Source organism: Orcinus orca, chromosome 15 (genome assembly GCF_937001465.1).
Source record: "Orcinus orca chromosome 15, mOrcOrc1.1, whole genome shotgun sequence".
NCBI lineage: Eukaryota > Metazoa > Chordata > Mammalia > Artiodactyla > Delphinidae > Orcinus > Orcinus orca.
In genome coordinates this window covers 83,957,780-83,978,847 of record NC_064573.1, presented here as the reverse complement: position 1 = coordinate 83,978,847, position 21,068 = coordinate 83,957,780, and the positions used below count along the sequence as shown (strand labels likewise).

The 21,068-nt window shown below is 57.2% G+C and overlaps 1 protein-coding gene across 40 annotated transcripts in view; it reads left to right on the top strand.

Annotated features, from left to right (window-relative positions):
- The first annotated feature begins 1,990 nt into the window (after window positions 1-1,990).
- NCOR2 (nuclear receptor corepressor 2) overlaps window positions 1,991-21,068 on the top strand; it is a 227,924-nt gene continuing 208,846 nt past the window's right edge. For 39 of the 40 annotated variants that reach the window (XR_007471850.1, XM_049698364.1, XM_049698373.1 and 36 more), the window contains exon 1: window positions 1,991-2,129. The gene's annotated coding sequence lies outside the window, so the exon portion shown is untranslated. The remainder of the gene's footprint in view (window positions 2,130-21,068) is intronic. The other variant, XM_049698339.1, reaches the window with a different exon arrangement.

Below are 21,068 nucleotides of genomic sequence, written 5' to 3'. Positions count from 1 at the left end.
CCTGAATTTACCCCAAACCCTTCTCTTCAGTGCCAAATCCCAGAGCGGAATCTCATTGAAATGCAAATCCTGGGGAGTGTTCTCAGGTGACCAGGGGTTGGGGGTGAGGGCTCAGGAGCCTGGCTGGTGGGAAGGCTGGGGAGGGCTCCCCAGTTCCTGCCCTCCCTTCCCTCCCCCAGACCCCTCTGGAGGGCTAGTCCTTCCTTCCTTAGGTCTGGCTTTTGACCTGTGGGTTCCCACGCTCTGGAGCTGGTGGGACCAGAACGGGAAGGGAGGGGCCGTTGACCTGAGACACCCCCTTCTGTTCCAAACTGCAAACTGCCCCTCCACAGACACTTCCCTTTTTCCAGACTTCCTCAGCCTCAGGTGCTCCCCCCGACCCTCCCCAGGAAAAAAGGACCCGAGAATCCTGAGGGGGCCGAGAGGGACACATTGCTGCCGGGGCAGCCGGCAACCCCTGCAGGCCGGCTGGAGGCAGAGGCACGCCCAGCCCCTGGAAACCGCATGGCCGCCTCCCCACCGCAGCCATACCCCACTCCCCCGGGGGTTCTCAGATGTTGGCAGATGGCAGAACTGAATCTGCTGAGACGTCGCTCCAAAAAAGGAAAGTTGAACTGAAAAAAAAAAAAAAAATCAAACTCTCGTACATCATAAGGGAAAGCAGAGGAGGAGGGAGGGTCCCGGTCTGGGGCTCCCAGTGCCCTCTGCTGTTTAAAAGATCTCCCCGGGTTTGAGAGGGCTGTCTGGGAGGGGCAGGAGGAGGGTAAATGAGGACACACCGTTGTCAGGGCAGCCAGTGGGGCTCCTGTTGGAGCGGTGAGCGCCTGCGTGTGCGCGGGCGAGTGTCCACATGTGTGCTCGTCTGTGACCCTGCCTACTCGTGCTGTGTGTGCCCGACCACAGGCTTGCAGCATCGTGTCTGTGCATCTGTGTCCCTGAAAGTCCCCAAATGGGAGTTCACGCAACGCACTGCGTCCCTACTGTGAAAGGGCAGTGCACAAGTAGTCAGAAATCCTCGCCCTCTAGAAACGGACATTCTAGTGTGTGTGTGTGTGTGTGTGTGTGTGTGTGTGTGTGAACTCCTGTCTGTGTCCGGGGTTTGTTTATCTGTGGGTGACCTTATGTCGTATGAGTCTATGTCCTAGGCTACGCTCACGTCTGCGGGGGTTTGCGAGTTTCCCCACGTGTTCACCTGGGTTAGATGTTCTGTCTGCTGAGGCCCAGTGTGTGAATGTCCACTGGTGAGAGTTCTGCACCCTACTGTGTGCCAGAGCCCCCAGAGCGAGCTCCACCGTGGGTGTCGCTGGGCAACTGTGTGGGTCCCTTAAAGGCCCTGTGTGTGGCCCTCCCCATATGACCCCTCCCCATCCACTGGCCGCTCCTGAGTTATAATTTAATAGCTGAAACGCTATTCCAGAGAAGTATCTGGGGCTGGGGAGGAGGAGGGCGTACGGCCCGCAGGAGGAGGAGGGGGGCGGGATGGGGAGGCGCTTTCCCCCTCCTTCCTCCTTCGCGGAGCTGCTAAAAAGAAACTCGGCGTCGCGCCCAAGTGTGTGTGTATCTGTGTGGCAGCCTGTGCACGCGCGAGTGGGTGAGCGCAGGCCCAGGGGTGGCGACGCGGGCCCTTTAAGGAGCCCGAGGGGGCCGGGCCGGGGCGCGTCTGTGCGGGCGGGGAGCCAGGAGCCGGGAGGCCGAGCCGCCGCCTCCCGGGCTCCTGCCCCGCCCCCTCCTCCCCCTCCCGCCGCCGCCGCCGCCGCCGCCGCCGCCGCCGCCGCCGCCGCCGCCGCCGCCGCCGCCGCCGCCGCCGCCGCCGCCGCCGCCGCGCCGCCGCCGCCGCCGCCGCCGCCGCGGAGCGGAGCCGCGGGCAGGCCGGGCCGCACCGGAGCCCCGCGTCCGCCCGCGCCCCGCCCGAGCCGTGCGCCCGCGCCCTGCGCCCCGCGATGCGCGCCAAGTTGCGGACCAGGGACGCGGGGCTGGCGCCCTAGGAGGCGGCGGCGGGAGGATCGCGCCCCGGCTGGAGGCCGGGCCTGCTGCGCGCCCCCAGCCCGATCGGCACCGCCACTTGCCTGAGCGCCCGGGCAGCCCGAGCGCGCCCCGTGCTCGGGCGCCGCCGCCTCCACCTCCGCGAGGTGAGTTGGGGCCGGGGGTCCCCGCGGAGGGCCGGGGTGAGGCGCAGGGCGCGCTTCCGGGGGAATCGGGGAAGATCGGGCGGCGCACGCGGCGGAGTTGGCGGGGCCCCTGCACTCCCGAGTTGGCGCTCTCGGGGGTGGCCTGCTGGGGAGTGAGGCGCCTCGTAGACACTGCGGCCCGCGTGCGTGGAGGTGCCGGGGAACTTAGGGGAACTCCAGCTCCCCAGTGAGGGGGCGGGCAGGAGGGAAGTGGCGTGGGGGTGGGCGGGTGGGGGGCGCCCTGGAACTGCGTAGGGCAGCCCCCCACCGTGTGCCACGGCCCTGGGGGCATGGCCGCCATGCGCCTCCCTCCTCCCCAAGCGGCCTCGGACTTGGGGGGGGGACACTGCGCCTTATTTTCCAGCGGGCAGTGCGGCTTTGGAGAACCCCTGGAGATGGCACCCTCGGCTCCCCGGCCTGGCTGCTGCGGAAGGCGCCTGGGGGGTTCCTGCCACCGGGGGTGTGTGTGTGTGTTGGCGGTGGCGCTCCTGGGCGAGGGACCGGAGGGCTCTGGGTGGGGGTCTCCGGGGAGAGGCACCCCTTGCTCCCCCCTCCCCCGTGGGCTGGTGTTCCTGGTGTCTGGGCCTGCCTCCCGCGGCTGGTGACGCCTCATTGGGCCGCCTCCTGGTCCCTCCCCCAGGCTGTGCGGATACTTGGGATGCCACTAGTTTGGGAAGTTGGAATTCGGAGCTGATCCCACTTGGGCTGGACCCGGAGGCCCCAGGCCCTGGTGCTGGGGGAGCACCCCCAGAGACTTGGAGGGGAGTGGGAGGGATCCGTGGGGCGCGCCTTCCCTACTCCGGACGCTTGCAGGAAAAAGCCCGAGGGAGGGAGAGAGGGCTAGGCAGGCGGGCGGGCGGGAGAGACACGCTGTACCTGTGAGCTGCTGTCGCCCGGGCCCAATTAGCGTAGGGCGCCCGGCGTTATTTTTACATTGTAGGTTTAATTTTTGGGAAGCGAGGGCCCTCGCGCCGCCTGTCGTGCGCTCCTGCGCTCCGAGGGTCTGGTGCAGGCAGCGGGGGCGGATCTGTTCTGTCGGCTCAGCCGCCTCCCTTCCTCCCCCTCCTCCACCCCTGTTGGTGAGAACTGGTTTTATTATGATTTTTTTTTTTTCCCTTTTGCAGATTTGGAGGAAGGATGTGTGAGGGAGGCAGGGAGGAGGGAAGGGGAGAGGATCCCTGTGGAGTTCTGGGCTCGTTGGGTTGTGTTATCGGTGGCCTTGACTTTGCCCTTTTAAAACCAGATCTGGGTCCCCGCGGCTGCTTTGATAGAAGGGGCTCTCCGGGCCAGGAGTGAGCTGGGAGGGCGTCCCAGGGCATTGTTGTGTATCTCGTCGTGGGTGGCCTTTTCTTTTCTTTTTCTTTTTCTTTTGGATTGGTGGGTACGGGGAGAGCCCTCGGAGCAAGGAAGAGGTGTGAGGTGGGATAGCTGAGCCATTCACAGCCGACTCTGCAACTCAACGCCTTGAGTTGGAATCATACTTTTGCCACTTTACTGGCAGTGTGACCCTGGACAAATTACTCAACTTCTCTGTGCCTCAGGCTTCTCGTCTGTAAAGTGGGGTAACAATAGTACCGAGCTCAGAGGGTTGTTGTGAGAAGTGAGGTGGTAATACATAGAAGGTATTCGTATATGTGTTACTACAACCACTGTTGTTGTTATTATGATTCCTGGGTTCTAAAACTTGGCCTTTAATCCAATGGCCTGGACATTTTGTGAGAAGAGGCTGCCTTGCATTTTGCCTGAAGATCTGGTGAAGGGAAGGGGCCTTCTTTGCACCTCCCTTTGCTTTTCCCGGTGAGGACAGAGAAGGGAGGTGGCACCTTCAGCCCATTGAACAGATGCACAGACCGAGTCCGGCTGGCCCGGAGCCGGCGGTGAGCGGGGAAGCGGCAGCGGCGGTGGGGCGGCTGCCAGGGCATCCCGGGCGCTGTCTGGCTTCCCCGCGCCGGCTGCCTTGTCCCTGCTTGGAAACTTAACCACCGCCGCCGCCGCCGCCGCTGGGTGCCCGGGGAGTCTGCGGTACCCAGACGTGGGGGCGGGAACGCAGCGGGCCCCAGCCCCGGCCTCTTCCCACCGAGCTATTTACGCTTGCTCCGGGATCAATACTATTGATAAATCCATGTAAATGGTAATGTGGCTGTCAGGCCCCGCTGAGGGATGGAGACCCCTCGTGGGGCTGCGCGCACCCCCCTCCCTCCCTCAGCGAGGGTTTGGCTACGTGGGAAGGATTTATTTGGCATAATCCGTTCTTTTCACCCAATTAATAATACTCATACCACCTCCTAAAGATTTCGGAGAGCTCTGCAAACACGAATTTAGCTGCGTGAAAGGCGCGAGCTGGGAAGGCTTGATTGTTCCCAGGGCGTGGGGGTGGGAGGCTTGGCCGCGCTGATGCTTGCCCGCTGGCTGGCGTTGGAAAGAGGCCCCAGGAGTCCCGGCCCCCAGCGTCTTGCCATTCAGGCTGGATGTGGAGGCTGGCTGGTCCGGATCCCCCCCCCACCCTCCCTCCGACTGCGAGTTGCAGGGGGGAGGTACCTTGTGCTGTGTTCCCACCCAGACCTGAGGCCTGTGGGTGGAGAAGTTGGAGGGGGCTCCCTTCTTAAGAAGCAGAGATGCACAGGCAGGAGAGCTGGGACTCTCACCGCTTCCTTCCAACAGCTCTGAGAACAGAAAGTCCCCCACATCAAATGCTGCCTCTGACAGTAGGGGGTTGAGAGCTTTTATTTGTGTGTGTTTTTCCCTCCTCCTCTGTTTCCTCTTCATCTCTCTAATGCCAACAGCAGCCTCCCCAGGTGACACCTCCGAGACTGGACTCCCTGCAAGGGGAACAGCTTGCGGGAACTGGTCATTCCTGCCCCAGGCACCCAGGAAAGGGGGCCAGGAGGGGACCTGAGTCTGGGCTGCTGCTTGGGGAGGGCCAAGCTGCCCAGGGTCAGGCCAGGGGTGTCATCTTAAAAGGCTTGTCCCATGGGTGGGTATGTGGAGTCCCCAGGGAAGTGATCCTTGGAGGAGGGGGAAGGGACTTGACAACCTGTCAAGTGAACTTTTGGCCTAGGAGCTGGAAAATACTATGTGTAATGCAATAGTAATAACAGCCAACACATAGAAAGCACTTACCATGTGCCAGGATCTACCCTCAACAGGAATCTACCCCTTTACTCTTCATTACCATCCTGTGAAGTCAGGGCTATTATTATCGCATTTTATAGATGGTGAAATTGAAACAGAGAGGTTAAATGACCTGCCCAAGGTCACACAGTTTGGATGTGGAGCTAAGAATTAAGACCTGGGATTACCCGTGGTCGCATTGGTGCAGCAAGAATGAACGTACTGCAGACCTGCTCTGTGGAGCTGCCAAAGAGGGTAGGAAAAAAGAAATTATGTTTCTTATTTGAGCAGCAGCTGCAGATCTTTGCCCCAGGGGGCAGGAGACTGAGAACTTGTTCTTTCCAGGATTTGGGGAGGGGCAGTGCCAGAGGCAGGTCTGAAGTTTCTTTGAAGTCTCCTTTTATCTTAAACATTCATGCAGATTTGGCATTCGCTCTGGCGATGGGGCTGTGTTTATTTTGAAATGAAAACATGGTTTTGAATTATTTAGCATGGCATATAACGGGACTCCAGAAAACTGCATCAGATGAGTGCCTGTGCGCTGGCGGGCAGCCCTGGGGTACTTTGTAGCTGGAGACCTGGAGAGGTCCTGGGGCAGATGACAGCTTTTTCCTACTTTCCAGATGAGGGCGCAGGTCAGAGGTGCCAGGCCATCCCAAGGTCGCATGGTGGTGTGACTTTTGCTTACGATGATCAAAATCATCATCATTCTCTTTCTTTTAGACCAAAGTGAGGCTTTTCTGCCTGGGCACTTCCATACCACCACGCCCAGCTGGGCTCAGGCTAGCCCTGGGGGAAGGAACTTTCCGTGTATAGATCCGTAAAGAATCATCCTAAACCAACAGTAGAGGATAGTCTGGGAGTGTTTTGTTGGAGATCCGCACCTCTGATCATTTCAAGTTCTGGTGAGTTGAAATCCCGGCTTAGCGATGTGCAAGCAGAGTGCCCTGGGGCTGGTCCCTGCCCCTCTGAAAGTTTGGGTGCCCTGGTCCGTACACTGGGCACAGTGCCCACTGGGGGTAGGGGAGAGGATTAAGGGGCTGAAAGTGAGAGCGCTGGGTTTGATGTTCGGCCCTACAGTTTCAAGCTGTGTGACTCTGGACTGGTTACCTAACTTCTCTGAGCCTCAGTTTGCTCATCTCTAAGATGGGGATGATGATGATGATGATGTTGATGATGGTGATGATGATGCTACTTCTGATTTTATTGTTGTGAGGACGCGATGGATGTCATGATAGATCACAGGAGCTCTTGCTACTTTGTCCCCCACCAACCACTGGAGAGGAAAGGCTTCCCGCTGTAGAATTTATTGTTCACCCCAGGTCCTCACTGACAGGCTGGTTGGACACAACCCCTTCCTCCCTCTAAAGGGCTGCTGGGAGGGACCCTCTCATGGCATAGTCTCTTCACCTGAGCCCCAGGCCTGGGCTTGTTGCTCTCTGGAGGCGGCAGGCTCTTCTCCTGTCGGGCTGATTGGTGATTCACAGATGTGCCCAGCTCTCTCCCTGGGCCCTTGAAGGCTGAGGTTTTCCATTCCGCCTTTAATCCCCCAGTGCCTGTCAGGCACTGAACTTGGAGGGCTTGGGCAGCCTGGAAAGTGGGGGGAAGACTGATGGGGAGGATACAGGGAGCCTCCTGGGGGAGGGCCGAGTTTCCCCTTCACCTGGCAGCGGGGGGCGGGGATGGTTCTAGAAAGGGCTCCTTTGAAGTCAGACCTGATTCAAATCATGCTTCCCTCAGTTCAAAACTCAGCGAAGTCTCTGAACTTGTGGCCTCAGTTTCCTTATCCTTAAGTGGGGGAGGGGTGGAAAATAACGCCCCCTCAGAGGACCGTCCATAGCTGCACTGCCCGGTCGCTCCCAGCGATGGTGGGGACTGTTCTAGATCTTTGCTGTCCCGTAGCCACTAGGTGTGTGTGTGGCTCTGAGCAACTGAAATGCGGCTAGTGCTGTCGGAACTGGTAATTTTATTCCGTGTTAATTAACTGAAATTTAAAAAGCTACATGTGGCTGGTCCGGATCCGAAGGCCCAGGACTGGATGATGAAACAAGGTTCTGTGTATGGGAGCAGGGCCTGGCTCTTAGCAGCTGAGTGTTTTCCTTCTTTTGTGTGTTTTTTTCTCTGCCTGGTGCCCCTGTATCCCTGTCATCTTGGAAGGACACCCCCCCTTCTGTGGTCCTGTTTCCCAGCAAAGCCTGAGGCTCTCCTGGGTGCTGGCCCAGGCTCCTGTGCCCTCCGTCCACCTCCCCTTGCCCCCATTCCTAATGTCCCCACCCCCTCCTGTCCCACCAGCCTGTGGGGCAGCTCTGACCAGGAGACCTTTCTGTGATGGCGCGAACGTTCCGGACCTGCCCCCTCTGCCCAGCACCTTAGCCGCTCTCCACTCTTCAGGTGGCATTTGGCACCTGAAGTGATGCTGCTGCCACCTGGGATCCGAATGTTATTTGCTACTTGGTTTTAATACGTTTAAAATGTGACTAGTGGGCACCGTCCCTCTTGGGCAGCGTGACCTTAGAGCCTTGCCTTCTCTGTTGACTCAGGGCCAAACGCCTGTATTCAGGCCACGGGCTGGATGTTCTCACCCTTCTTGGTCCTACCAGGCCACCGTCCCTGAGACCGGAGAGCTGGCTCAGTGCCCCCCACTTCCTTCCCTGGCTGTCATTTCTCCAGCACAGGAGACAGCCCCAGGTCTGTGCAAAGTGTGGGCAGCTCCCACTGGGAGCTGAGCTCAGGTCCACGGGTCTTGGACTCAGGCTCAGAGGAATCCCGGCTCGTAGAGATGATGGTCCAGCCCCCCCTTGTCTGTTTCTGCACCTGCAGATACATCCGGAAGGCCTGCTTCCCATAGGGGCCGCCATGGTCCATATGTTTTTCTGCTATGAATTAACACATGGATGTCTTTCCATGTAGATAACAACTAGATTAACTTTTTTTTTTGGCGCGGGGGGATAACGTTACTTTTATTTTTTATTTGAAAAATACAGAAAACCAAAAAGTAACGCACTGAAACCCTGCTACTTGCCTCGGGCTTTATAAAAATGTGTTTTACTACAAGAAAAAGCATGGGCATGTTAAAAAATTAAAACAGAGCCTAGAGGTGTCAAAGTAAGTCTCATTCCTGTTCCTCCCCTCCCATTTCTGTCCCCCAAGGCAGATACACGTGGGAAAAGTTTCCTCTCAGAGATACTCTGGCCATATGTCTGCCTCACAGGGACTTGGATGTGTGTGCTCCGTTTAAAAACAAGCACACAAATGATATCACGCCCTATTCACATCTTACTTTCCTCCTTTAAATTATAATACATCTTAGTAGTTTATTCTGGAATATATAGAGAGCAGGGGATAGCAAACTACGGCCTGCGGGCCAAATCCAGCCCACCTCCAGTTTTTTATATGGTGCGCAAGCTAAGAATGGTTTTTACATTTTTTGATGGTTGAAAAAAATAAAAAGAAGAGTATTTTGTGACATGTGAAATTAAGTGAAATTCAAATTTCAGTGTCTGGAAGTAAAGTTTTATTGGAACGCAGCCATGCCCATTCATTCATGTGTCGTCTGTGGTGGTTTTCAGGCTATAGCAGCAAAACTGAGGAGTCGTGACAGAGGCCGGAAGGCCTCCGAAGGCTCGAATATTGATTCTCCTGCCCTTTACAGAAGACATTTGCCGACCCCCGATAGAGAGCTCCCACATTCTTTTTAACTTCAGCATAACCTTCCAGGGTTATGTCAAGGAAACTGGGGCCCTGATGAGTTTGAGGGTCACACCCAGCAGGCCCGAAAACCCCTCCTTCTGCCTGGCTCACTGTTCTTGCTGTTATGCTGTTGCTGTTGTAGAATGCAGTAGGGCAGTGGGGATGGTTAAAGCAGATGACCTTTGGCACAATGCTCTGGCCTCTTAGATGATGTTTGAGGCTATCATCCCTTCTGTCCAGCGCCACAGAGTTGCTGTATGTAACGCCTTCTGGGCGGTGCTACATAGTTTTCACAAATTTTTGCAAAGTCTCTCAGAATCCATCTTGTTTCCCTCTTTGCTTTGACTGTTAGGATGCTCGGAGCCAAGTTTGCAGCCTGCCTTCAGCAATCTGATCTGGTCTGTGTTTTGGTTTTACCGACTTCATCCTGTTTTCAGATTGGTTTGTCCCTGATTTTTCTTTTTGTCTTGACCTTGCTCTCTGATTTTTTAAAAAATTAATTAATTAATTTATTTTTGGCAACGTTGGGTCTTTGTTGCTGCGCGTGGGCTTTCTCTAGTTGCGGCCAGCGGGGGCTACTCTTCATTGCACGGTGCGGGCTTCTCATGGTGGTGGCTTCTCTTGTTGTGGAGCATGGGCTTCAGGCTCGTGGCCTTCAGTAGTTGTGCCGCGTGGCCTTCAGTAGTTGTGGCGCGTGGGCTTCAGTAGTTGTGGCGCACAGGCTCAGTAGCTGTGGCGCACAGGCTCAGTAGTTGTGGCACTTGGGCTTAGTTGCTCCGCGGCATGTGGGATCTTCCCAAACCAGGGCTCAAACCCGTGTTCCCTGCATTGGCAGGCGGATCCTTAACCACTGCGCCACCAGGGAAGCCCCTTGCTCTCTGATTTTACCTTATCCTATGCATTCCTGACAGTTGCCTCAGTTCTTGAGGGGTGGGCTGGAGCAGACAGGAGTAAAGAAGAGGAAAACACTTGCGAGATGTTTCCAGGTTTGTGCCCCCTGCGTGCCTGTGGGGTGGTGGGTGGGTGGTCTCCTGACAGATGATTCCAGAAGGAAATCAAGGCCCCATGGAGTGTCTTAACCAAGGTCAGACCCTGGGCAAGAACCAGGGTCTTTGGGTGTCCATCCTGGGTCAGACTTGGGAAGGTGACAGTGAGTGAGTTGGAAGGTGCAGGATCCCTACTGGAGGCCCTGGGGCCCTTGGGAGCCACTTGGCCTGAGGGAAGACCCTGCAGTGGGGTAGGTGACGAGCTTACCACTCCTGGGTGGAGGGTCACTCCTGTCTGTTCCATATCCGGGGCGCAGGGATCGTGGAGTTGTTGCGGTGGCAGTGCTGTGGGTGTGTCCGCGTGGAGGGGCCTCTGGGCTCCGGTTCCAGCCTTGGTGCTCTGCGGACGCTCTGCGGACGCTTTCCAATGTTTCTGCTTCCTTCTGTTGACCCTGGGATATTTCTCTGAGCTGGAAAGGAAGTGGGGGGAAAACGTAACCCACGGGTAGAATCGGATGAGACCGGCAGCTGGCCGCCCACTGGAGGCCATGTGTGGGTGTGTCTCCCGGAGACCTGGGGGCCCAGGCTCTCTGCCTCCTGTCTCCTGGGGTTGGCTTGGTCTTTGGTGACGTGTGTTTGTGTTTTAGGGCTTGTGAACGGAGCTCAGATGAGCCACGGGGCGGAGTCTGGTGTCTGCCTCTTACTGGCTGTGCGATGCAGCCTGGGACAAGTAATGGAGCCTCTGTGCAGAGCTTCTCAGTTTACTCACCAGTGAAATGGGGTGATGAATGACACGCGGCCTCAGAGGGTCTGGTGAGGCAGAGGGAGCTGAGGGGCCATTTGAGGCGTGAGTCCGTCCTTCAGGCCGTGTCTTTAGTCCCTCTCCTTCCTGTCTGCGGCTCCTAACCCTCGGAGCCCGCCCTGGGGCCAGGCAGGTGGACCCAGCAGCCTCCTTCCCTTTGTCCCAAAGGGGCTTCAGGCCCGATCTGTCCCCAAACGGACGTGCGGTCCCCCCTCGCCCCCAGACCCCCCAGCCTGGGCTTCCTGCCTGAGTGTGGGGCCGAGCCAGAGAGCTGGGGATCACCCCAGCTGCCCTCTCACCCGCCCAGCGCCTGCAGAAGCCTCCATGCTGCCCCCGTCTGTTCTGTGCAGAGCTGCTGGGTGGACCCTGCGGGTGAGCGCCCTGACCTGACTCAGAGCCCCATGAGCCCTCAGGGCCTCCCGGCACCTCTTGCATGAAATCCAGGCCCTTCTCACTGCCTCGGAGGCCTGTCTGCCTCCGCGTCTGCTGACCTCCGACCTCCCCTTGGCGGACACCCCTGCAATAACTGTGTGCTATATTGGGGGGGGGGGAGGGGGGTGGTACTTCTGGGCGGGAGGTCAGGAGGGGTGGGTGGGAGGGGAGTGGATTTTTCTTTGTGGCCCAGGGGGCCTCTCTGGGAGATGCTGGCAGTCAGAAGTCCCTGAGGCCAGGCCCGAGGGTGCACACAGCCGGGGCCCCGTGGGGAGGGGGTGCCTCGGGGGTCCCTGCTTGTCCTCACGCTGAGCTCCGGTGCCCGCTGCAGACCCTCCGGGAGCATCGCCCACTGCTACTGTCTCCTTGGCCATGGCAACTGCCTGGCACCGCGGGCCTGCTCGTTAGGCTAACGGGGCGAGCCTGCTGGGCCAAGGTGGGGGGCCAGGACGTGCTGCCCTGGGGCTCAGTGGGGCTTGTCCGCCGGGCGACCGGCCACCGGGCCAGGAGCGGAGCGGGGGCGCTGGAGGAATGCTGCAGAGTCCAGCGGGAGTCAGGGGTCCCCAGGGTCCTGGGGGCTTGGGTCCGGTTTGCAGGGTGGGGTTCTGGTGGGAATTACGTGTGGTGGTGACTCCTGGGTAACTCCTGTGACCAGTTAAACGAGGGGAGGATGAAAGCTGGGGGAGAGATTGGGAGGCGCCCACTTTTCCCTGCCCCCCACACCCACCGACACCGTCTCCCACCCTCCTAAGTATTCTTAACCATTTTCACTTTTGCCCACTTCTGCTGCCTATACTCCATCTAGGCCACCGTACTGGGTGGAATAGTGTCCCCTCCCCCAATTCATGTGCTTCCCAGAACCTCAGAAGGAGACCTTATTTGGAAATAGGGTCGCTGCAGATGTAATTAGTTAAGATGAGGTCATGCTGGAGTAGGGTGGCCTTAAATCCAATAGGACTGGTGTCCTTATAAGAATAGAAAGTCGTGTGAAGGCTGAGGCAGAGAATGGAGGGATGTGTCTACAAGCCGAGGATTGCTGGCTAGATCCATGCAACAGACTCCCGCGGAGCCTCCAGGAGGGACCACTCCACCCGACACCTTGATTTCAGACTTCTGACCTGCATGGCTATGAGAGAATACATTTGTCTTGTTTTAAGCCCCCTGGTTTGTGGTAAGTTGTTATAGCAGCTCCAGGAACCTAATACAGCTCTCATCATCCCTTGCTTGGACTACTGCAGTAGCCTCCTCACCCGTCAGCCTGACCCTCTGTTCCCCACATGGCAGCCAGAGGGTTTTCTTTTAGGCCTGTCCCTCCTGTGCTCAGAGCCCTCCCATCTCAGACAGCATAAAAGCCAACTCTTTATCTTGCTTACAAGTCCCTGCACAGTCTGTGCCCGCCCCCCCACCCCATTCCCTTTCTGATCTGCTCCCCTTGTTCACACTCTGTACCAGCCACACTGACCTCCTTGTTGAAATTTACCTGACATGTGCCTGCCTCAGGATCTTTGCACTTGTTCTGCCTGCAACACTCTTCCCCCAGGTGTCCGTGTGACTTGCGTCATTTCTCTGCCATCTTTGCTCAGATGTCACCTTTTCTGTGGGTCCTTCTCTGGCCTTAATTAAAATTGTACCCTCTCCTCCTCAAGCCCTCTCCTTCCCTCCTTCACATGTCTCCTGATGAACTATGGTTTTATCTGTTTAACTTGCTGTTGTCTGTCATCCCTGCTAGAATGCATGTTCCAGAAGGGCAGGGACTTTGGTCCACATTCCCTGCTGCACCGCCATTCTAGAACAGCTCTGGACACACAGTAGGTGCCCAATAAATGTGTCGACTGTCAGGTTCTGGCTGGGCATGGCCTGACCTGGCATCCCAATGCAGGATGTCTTGGGATCCCAAGTTGTCTGCCTTTCCCTGCATCTGATACCTTTTCCCTCACCTGTGGCCCTCCTCAGACCCCCGGAGGTCGCTGGGCCTTCAGCTGCTCCCTCCCTGTCTTTCCTGTGGGTGGTCGTGACAGTCCCCTGCGGAGCAGAGCTGATTCCTGAGCTCTGAAGTGGCTGAGGTTTGAGATAATAAGGTCCTGGCTACTTCAGGCCTCAGTTTTCCCATCCACAAAATGGACACAATCAGATTGCTCGTCTCTCGAGGCTGTTGGGAGCGTTAAGTGAGGTCACACAGGAAGGGGCTTGCTGCCTGACACTGAGAGCACAGAGAAAGACTTCAGTCCGATTGGTGCTTGGTGGCGGTGGTGTCAGTTTGCTGTGCTGGTTTTCAGAGGAAGGGTTAGACATCATAGCCGGATGGCTCCAGGTGCCTGGGGGACTTTAAGCCCGTGTTCCCTTAGGCAGGTGGCCTCTGGATGCTCTTGTGGCCGGAGACGTCTCCTTCCTGGCCCCATGCGCCCATCCCCTCCATCACAGGAAGGTGAGCTCTGTAGGGTCCGAGGGGGGCATTCCCAGGGCCTGTGAGGCCTGTCTGTTGTTTGCTGAGAGAGAAGACCCCAGGTAACTTCACGAAACCCAGGGACAGGAGGAACCCTTCTCCCTTCCTTGGGCTGGGTTCTTCTTTCACTCTGTGCCTCAGTTTCAGCATCTGTAAAATGGGGATAGATGTCTTCCCTGCCTCCTAGGGGAGTGGGCTGGATTAGGGCACCTGGGGTGGCCTCTGTGATGGTGACCTGCCATGGATAGGTTGTGTGCATGCCGTCTTCCTCCCCACCTTCCTTGTCTGTCTCTGGGCAGGGCTGGGGGCTGAGCTGACAGAGGTTTTATGGGCGAGCTCACTCTGTGTTATTGTATGTTAGCTCATTTAAGCCCCACAATGACCACAATGACAGCTGTGGCCAGAACTGTTAATTTCCCTGTTTAATGATGGGAGAATCAAGGCACAGAGTGGTGATGTCATTGGTTCAGGGCACACGGCTTGTAAGCTCTTTCCTTGGTGGGCGGCTGTCACAGGCAGGACCTGGCCTTTCCTCCTGTCTCCCTTTGCCGTGGACTGTGGATCCCCGGGCAGGGGGGTCGGCCTGGGTCCACCATGTGCCCAGCCCTGGGCACCTCAGCTCACCTCTCTGGCCTGGCCTGGCCTGTTTCCCTCGAGGTCACACTCCCAGGCTCCCCGCAGGCTCCTGGGCTCTGCCTTGCAGGAAGCTGACCCCGCTGTCTAGACTATAAATAGTAGCCGCAGCGGCGGGCAGGAAGCTGCGTCTCATGGCACCTGGGCGCTGGCTGCTGCCCCCTTGCTGCAGCGCCTCCTGGAACTGTGCTTCTCCCGGTGGGAATGCCGAGGCGGAAGCGTATGTGCACCCCAGGCGCTGCTCTGCAGGTTTGCTGTGTGACCTTTGGGCCCCCGTTGCCCTCTCTGTGCCCCTGAGCCCCTGGCCATGTGTCCGGGATGCCTCTGATCTCCCCGTGCTGTAAAGAGTGCCTCCATGGTGTTTGGATGGTAGCCAGGGAGGTGTGGAGGGTTTGGTGGGTGGTCTGACACTGGGAGGGCAGTTAGTGTTTTCCTTGGAGGGGAGGTAAGTGGGAGGGGGCCATTGAGGGAGCCTGGGGAGGGGAGATGGGCCCTTTCCAGATGCAGGGTGGAAGGGGTGTGGGGGAGGCTAAGGTGGAGCTGCCTGGAGGGTCCTGGACTGGGAGGCAGGCCATGGGGTGGGCGCTGGGCATTTGAGACCCATCTTGTTTACTGGGTTGCTGTGTAATTTTCGTACAACCTCTCTGGGCCTTGGCATCCTCCTCCCAGATTTTCTGGCAGGAGAGAGACGCACAAGGGTTTCGCAGCAAGGAGAGTATTTCGTCGTGTCCTCTGTCATCTGTCGCGTTGCGACGGCTATTATTGTTAATATCGTTCTGTTGTCACGGGGCAGGTTTCACCTTGTCCCTGTCCGTCCTGCCAGGTCCTTGGAGACCCGGCTCTTGGGCAGGGGTCAGTGAGGTGTGCTCACCAGCAGCCATGGGGGGAGGGTGCTGACTCACACCAGGGATGCCCCTAGTGGCCGTGCTGCTGGGCACACTGGGTGGCCTCTGCTTCCCCAGTGCCTGCTCACCACCCACCAGCTATGTAGTGAGGGCTTGGCCCTTTGGGTGGTTTTCCAAGCACGAGTGTCGTGCTGCCGGTCAGTTGAACCTTGCAAAGCCTTCCATTTTCCCGGAGGTTGTGTGCTCTGTTGGTGCCAGTGGCGTTCCTGACCTGGAATGCAGGGACATGGTGGCTTCAACAGGGCGTCTTCCCTGTATGGACCTTGCTGGAGTGGGGGATGAACAATAGGGCGATTCGTGACTGGTCCCCAAAACCCACAAAAGTTGCCCAAGAAAATGGATTGATGAGTTATTTGTTGTCATCTTAGGGAAGTCTCTAGTGGTAAGCCCCAGGGCTCTGCCTGCTTCACGTTTTCATCAAAGGCTAGACTGGGCACCCTTGGGGTATGTGTTCACCGTGCAGATGACAGAGCGGGGCGTTCCGTAGGAGTGGAGAGACTGAGTCACGTGGACTCAGTACTTGCCTGCTGGAGCTCAGGGTTTGTGGGGTGGGCCTTTGGGGCAGTTCCCTCGAGGCCCAGAGATTTTTGGAGCCTGTGGGGAGGAGGATAATGGTCTCCTCCAAAGATGTGTATGCCCCTAAACCCCAGAACCTGTGACTGCGCTATGTTACATGGCAAAGGGGAATTAAGGTTGCAGATGGAATTAAGGATGCCAGTCATTTGACCCTGAGGTGGAGGAAGTTATCCTGGATAATCCTGGTGGGCTCACAGAGGTCCTTATATGGGAGGCAGGAGGTTAGTCCAAGAGATTTGAAGGTGCTGTGCTACTGGCTTTGAGGATGGAGGGAGGGGCATGGAGCCAAGGAGTGCAGGCAGCTGCTAGAAGCTGGAAAAACAAGGAATGCGGGCTCGCTGAGAGCCTGCTGCAGGAGCACAGCCCAGCTGACACCCTGGTTTTCGCCTTGTTAGATCCGTTTCAGACTTCTGATCTCCAGAACTATGAGATAAGAAATCTGTGCTGTTCCAGGCCACCGCGTTCGTGATCATTTGTTACGGCAGCAAGAGGAAACTCAAACAAGAGCCCTCATCTTCCCTGAGACCCCTAGCAGCCAGGTGCCACCTGGTCATTTAGACCGTGTATGTCCCTGCAGCCAGTGGCCTTGGAATCAGGTGACCGCTCCGTGTCTTGCCCTTGCCCTGGGGCTATGGGTGAGGGACACAGAGTGAACAGAAGGACCTGCAAACTGTAAAGGCTTGTGCTGGAGAAAAAAATGAAATGCAAGGGCTTCCCTGGTGGTGCAGTGGTTGAGAGGCCGCCTGCCAATGCAGGGGACGCGGGTTCGTGCCCCGGTCCGGGAAGATCCCACATGCCGCAGAGCGGCTGGGCCCGTGAGCCATGGCTGCTGAGCCTGCATGTCCGGAGCCTGTGCTCCGCAACAGGAGAGGCCACAACAGTGAGAGGCCCGCGTACCAACAACAACAACAACAACAACAAAGTGAAATGCAAGAAAAAAAAGTCTAGAAGCAGAGAGATGACCAGCAGGGAGGGAGTGGTGTGAAGTAGGGATGTTTGTGTGTTCATTTATTCCTTCAAATCCGGTGGGGGTACCTGGCTCCGATGAAGTCCCAGAGGGAAAAAAAATGTGTCCCCAGCCTGTCCGCCCCAGCCGTGACGAGCCACAGATGATTCTTCTGGGTGGGGTCTCCCGAGGGGCAAGTGCTTCACATTCTCGGAGCAGACGGGCGATGCCACATGCTGCTTCCTTCCCGGCTTTATTGAAAAGAGAAGGAAAATGGCCCACGCCTTCGGCCCGAAGGCCCTCTGGGCCGTCGTCCAGAAACCTGAAGCCTGCAATTAAATGAAACTGGATCCTTAGGTGGGGAGAGCTTCTCTCCCCTGAAGAGGAGGCTCTGGAGACCGGGCCCTGGGGAACCACTGCTCGCGGATAGGCTGTACGGGGTCTGGGGAGACGGTGGGAATGTTCTAGCCAGTCTGAGTCCAGGAGGCTGGGCTCTGGGCCACCAGCTAAGGTGGCGGCTGCCTTTTATCCAAAAAAAATAAAATAAAAATTACAGGTGACTTTCTCGTCATTTGAGCTTCCTCCCCAGAGACTGCCACTTCTCCACTGGACATGTGCTCGTCTAAGAATGTTGTCACACTTGCACGGGCCTCTGCACGGTTTCCTGCACGGCCTGGGGCCCCGTCTCATCTCCAGGCTGGAAGGATGCACGTGGCCGTGGCTTTCTGTGTTTGCCGCTCTGCAGTTTGCTATGAGAATTGAGCCACCGGACTCTGCCAGTTTTGTAGGTCAAAAGTGGTCGAATATCGACAGCTTTTATATAACTCGGCCTAGTAACTTCCTCTCCACGTTGAGACAGGCAAGCAGACTGGAGTGGTTCCGAGCAGGGATTCTGGCGGCGTGGGTCCCCATCCCTCCTGCCTCTTTCCAGCTGCGAGATGTCACTCTGTGCCTCAGTTGCCCTATAGGTAAAATAGGGACTGAAATAGTACCTATTTTCTAGGACCGTTTTGAGGATTAGAAGCGTAACACACAAGGTTTATCGTGTAGCTATTATTGTTATTTTAAAAAATTCCCTGGCGGTCCAGTGGTTAGGACTCTGTGCTCTCACTGCCGAGGGCCTGGGTTCCATCCCTGGTCGGGAACTAAAATCCCTCGAGCTGCGTGGTGTGGCCAAAAAAGAAAAAAAAAGAAAAGAAAATAGGATTTTGCGACGTGTTGGTGCAGTTAGACCTAGTTGATGAATTTTAACTTCTGGAGAGATAGTATCTTGTCATGGGGACCCAGGACACGTGATTGGCGTAGTCCCTAGATACCGCTTGGGTTGATGGCCGTGTTTGGAGCTTCTCTGGGTGCTTCCAGGTGCTCACGTGCTCTCCTCCTCCATGTGTTCCTGGGAGTGGGACTGCTGGCTTGTGGCTCTTCCAGCCGATGCTGGCAGGTTCTGCAGGGGGCTCCCTGGCTGGCCCTCTGTGGTAGGGTGTGAGGTCTCCCCATGGCCAAGGCCGTGGGCAGGGCGTGTGGCTCGACGGCTGCTTTATGAAAAAGACTTTCTTGGTTTTCAGAAGCAGAACCACCAGTTCTTTGTATTTTTATTTTATATTTCATTTTATTTTATCTTATTTATTTTTGGCCATACCACGTGGCAAGGGTCTTAACTGCTGGACCGCCAGGGAAGTCCCTGTGTTCTCTAGAAACTGGAAAATTAAGACACAAAAAAAGCCTGCACACACACACACACACAAAAATACAACCATGTTCTCACCACCCCCCCCCCCCCCGCCCAGAGAGAGAGACTGTTGGCATCTTGGTGGTGACTTAAGGCCCGTTCCTGCCTCAGTCTTCTCATCTGTGAAGTGGGGGAGGTATTGCCCTGAGGGTTGCCGGCGATCCGGCGAGGAGCTCTGTCACCTTCGTGGGCTGGCTGTTTCCTTTCTGGGCCTCAGTTTCCCCATCTGGAGAGTGGCATTCGTGGTAGCACTTGCCTTCTGGGAGGCTGTGGGGATTAAGAGTCTCTTTGACTGGGCACGGGGCGCACAGTAGGTGCTTTGTGATGGTGAGCAGGTGACCTGTGTGCACAGACTTGGAAGGCCAGGGTGCACACACCTGCCCTTGGGGTGGGGGGCGCTGCAGCGGGCCGTGCGGGGCTGGGGCTGAGGGTGGGCAGGGTGTCCTCTCCATGCCTGGCTGTGCAGGTGGGGGTCTTGGCTGGAGGGGCTCAGCTGCCCTCCTCCCCGGGTCCCCGAGGAGCCGGCTCAGTGGAGATCTCTAAGGCGATTAAGTGGGTTCATTTGATCCTGAACGTGAACTTGAGCAGGCGGCTTATCTCCTGGAGATGAAAGCCGGGCTGGCGAGGAGCCACCTGGCCCACGCAGGGAGTGCGGGATTTTCTCCTCCACCCCCTGCCCAGCCGGGGCCTGTGCTGGGGCCTTTTTCCCCACCCGCCTCCAGCCCCTTCAGCCACATGCGATGATGGACCGAGGGCCAGGTGCTTTTCCGGGTCTCAGAGCGGCAGGCTTGCCGTGTTAATTCGTTTGATCCTCTCAATCTCGCGAGCTAGCAACGATCGCATCATCACTTTCCCTGTGTTACAGGCAAACAGCTAAGGCTCAGAAAGGTCAGCTAGCTTACCCAGAGCCACACAGCATCCTGACAACCCCTGACGATATTTAGAGCATATACTTGGAAAATCCCCTTTACTCCTTGGCGCTGAAATTCCTCCTGAATACGGTCTTGACTTTGCACAGAATTAACAACAACAATAACAACAATCAGTGTACACTGTAGTGTAAAAGGAAATGGGAGGAAGTGCTGCTGGCTCCCACTCAGAATGAGTAAGTGTCGATGCGATGCAAGTGAGATCAGAAGCGTTTCGGTTCTGGAAACACATGAAAGTGATGCTAAGAAAAAGCTAGCGTCTGGATCGGTTCTGGCAGGTTTTTTTTAAACGGCCAGGTTATTTGAAAATTGTGTGGAGAGGGTGGCTTTCGTGGCGTGGGACTGTCCCACTGGCCGAGCGCCAGTCCCAGGACAGCCAATAACATCCCTGCCAGTTTCTGAGGTGTTCCAGAGTGGGGACCCTGCCTTGGAGACCCCCTCGGCCCTAACAGCACAAAGACAACAAGATGCTGTGAGTGGGGGGTGGGACCCCCTGTGGTCGAGACCCTCCCTGCTTTCATAGTGGCAGACCAGACACTGTGGTCCCCCTCCCCCAACCACTGTCTGGCTCGGCACCCACACAGCCTCCTCCTGGCCCCTGAATCCATCCTCTCTTGTCCCTGCTGTGCTCTCCATGCTGCAGGCAAAGGGATCCTGTCCGAAGGAGAATGAGAATCTTCAGCTCCTTGCCTCACCCTCTCCCTTCCCTTTTTCCTCCTCCTCTGAGAATAAACCCAGAGGCCCCAAGGGTGCCGGGGAGCTGTTCACCCTCACTGACCCATCTCCTGGCTCTTGCTCCAGCCACATCCCTCCCCACCCCAGCCTCTGCACTCAGCCGCTGCACTTGCTGTTCTCCCACCAGGCATGCTGTTCCCTGCAATCGGCATGGTGGCTGCCATCAGGTCTCAGCTCAGATGTCACCCTCAGGAGGACCTCCTGGCTGCCCAATCAAGGGCACCCCCTGCAACCACTGTCCCAGCCGCCCACTTAGGTCTGTAGTTGTTGATCGATGAAGTTTCTTGGTTGATTTCTTCCCCTGGTGTGTGTTGTTGGCCTTCCCACATCAGGTCACTTCCGAGGAAGCAGGAGCTGCCTCTGTCTTGTCTGCTGCTAGGCCCCCAGTGCCTGGAGTGGTGTCAGGACGTAATAGGGGCTTTTGGTCAGTTAGTGTTGACGGCCGATGGGTCCCTTGGCAGCGAGACCAGCCCTGGCCTGACCTGGAGGAGGGGGACTAGGGTCCTGGACACAGGTCCTTTGTCCCTCAGGTGGGTTCTACCCTGTCTGGAACTGACCAGACCAAGGGGCTGGCCCAGGGGAGGGTGGGTGCCACTGACTGCTATTTCCTGCCCAGGAATAGAGGCCCTTAGGGGTCAGGGTAGGGGTGGGGTCAGTGTGGCGACGTAGCCCCCGGGATTCTTTCGGCAGTGTCTGAAGACATTTCGTTTATCCCAGCCTGGAGGAGGTGTCACAGGCATAGCGGTTTGACGCCAGAGATGCTGTGAACATCCTCCAGTGCACAGAGCAGCCCCACAATGACGAATGATCAGGCCCAAGTGTCCTTAGCGTGAAGACCGGGCATCGGGCCTTAGGAACTCACATCTTGATTGTGCCCCGGGCAGGGGAGGGCAGGAACACCTAGATTCCCTTTTCGTGCTGCGTCCGTATTTCTGTGGCCCAGAGCATGCTCTCCCCTCCCCTCCCCCCCGGGCACTTCCCTG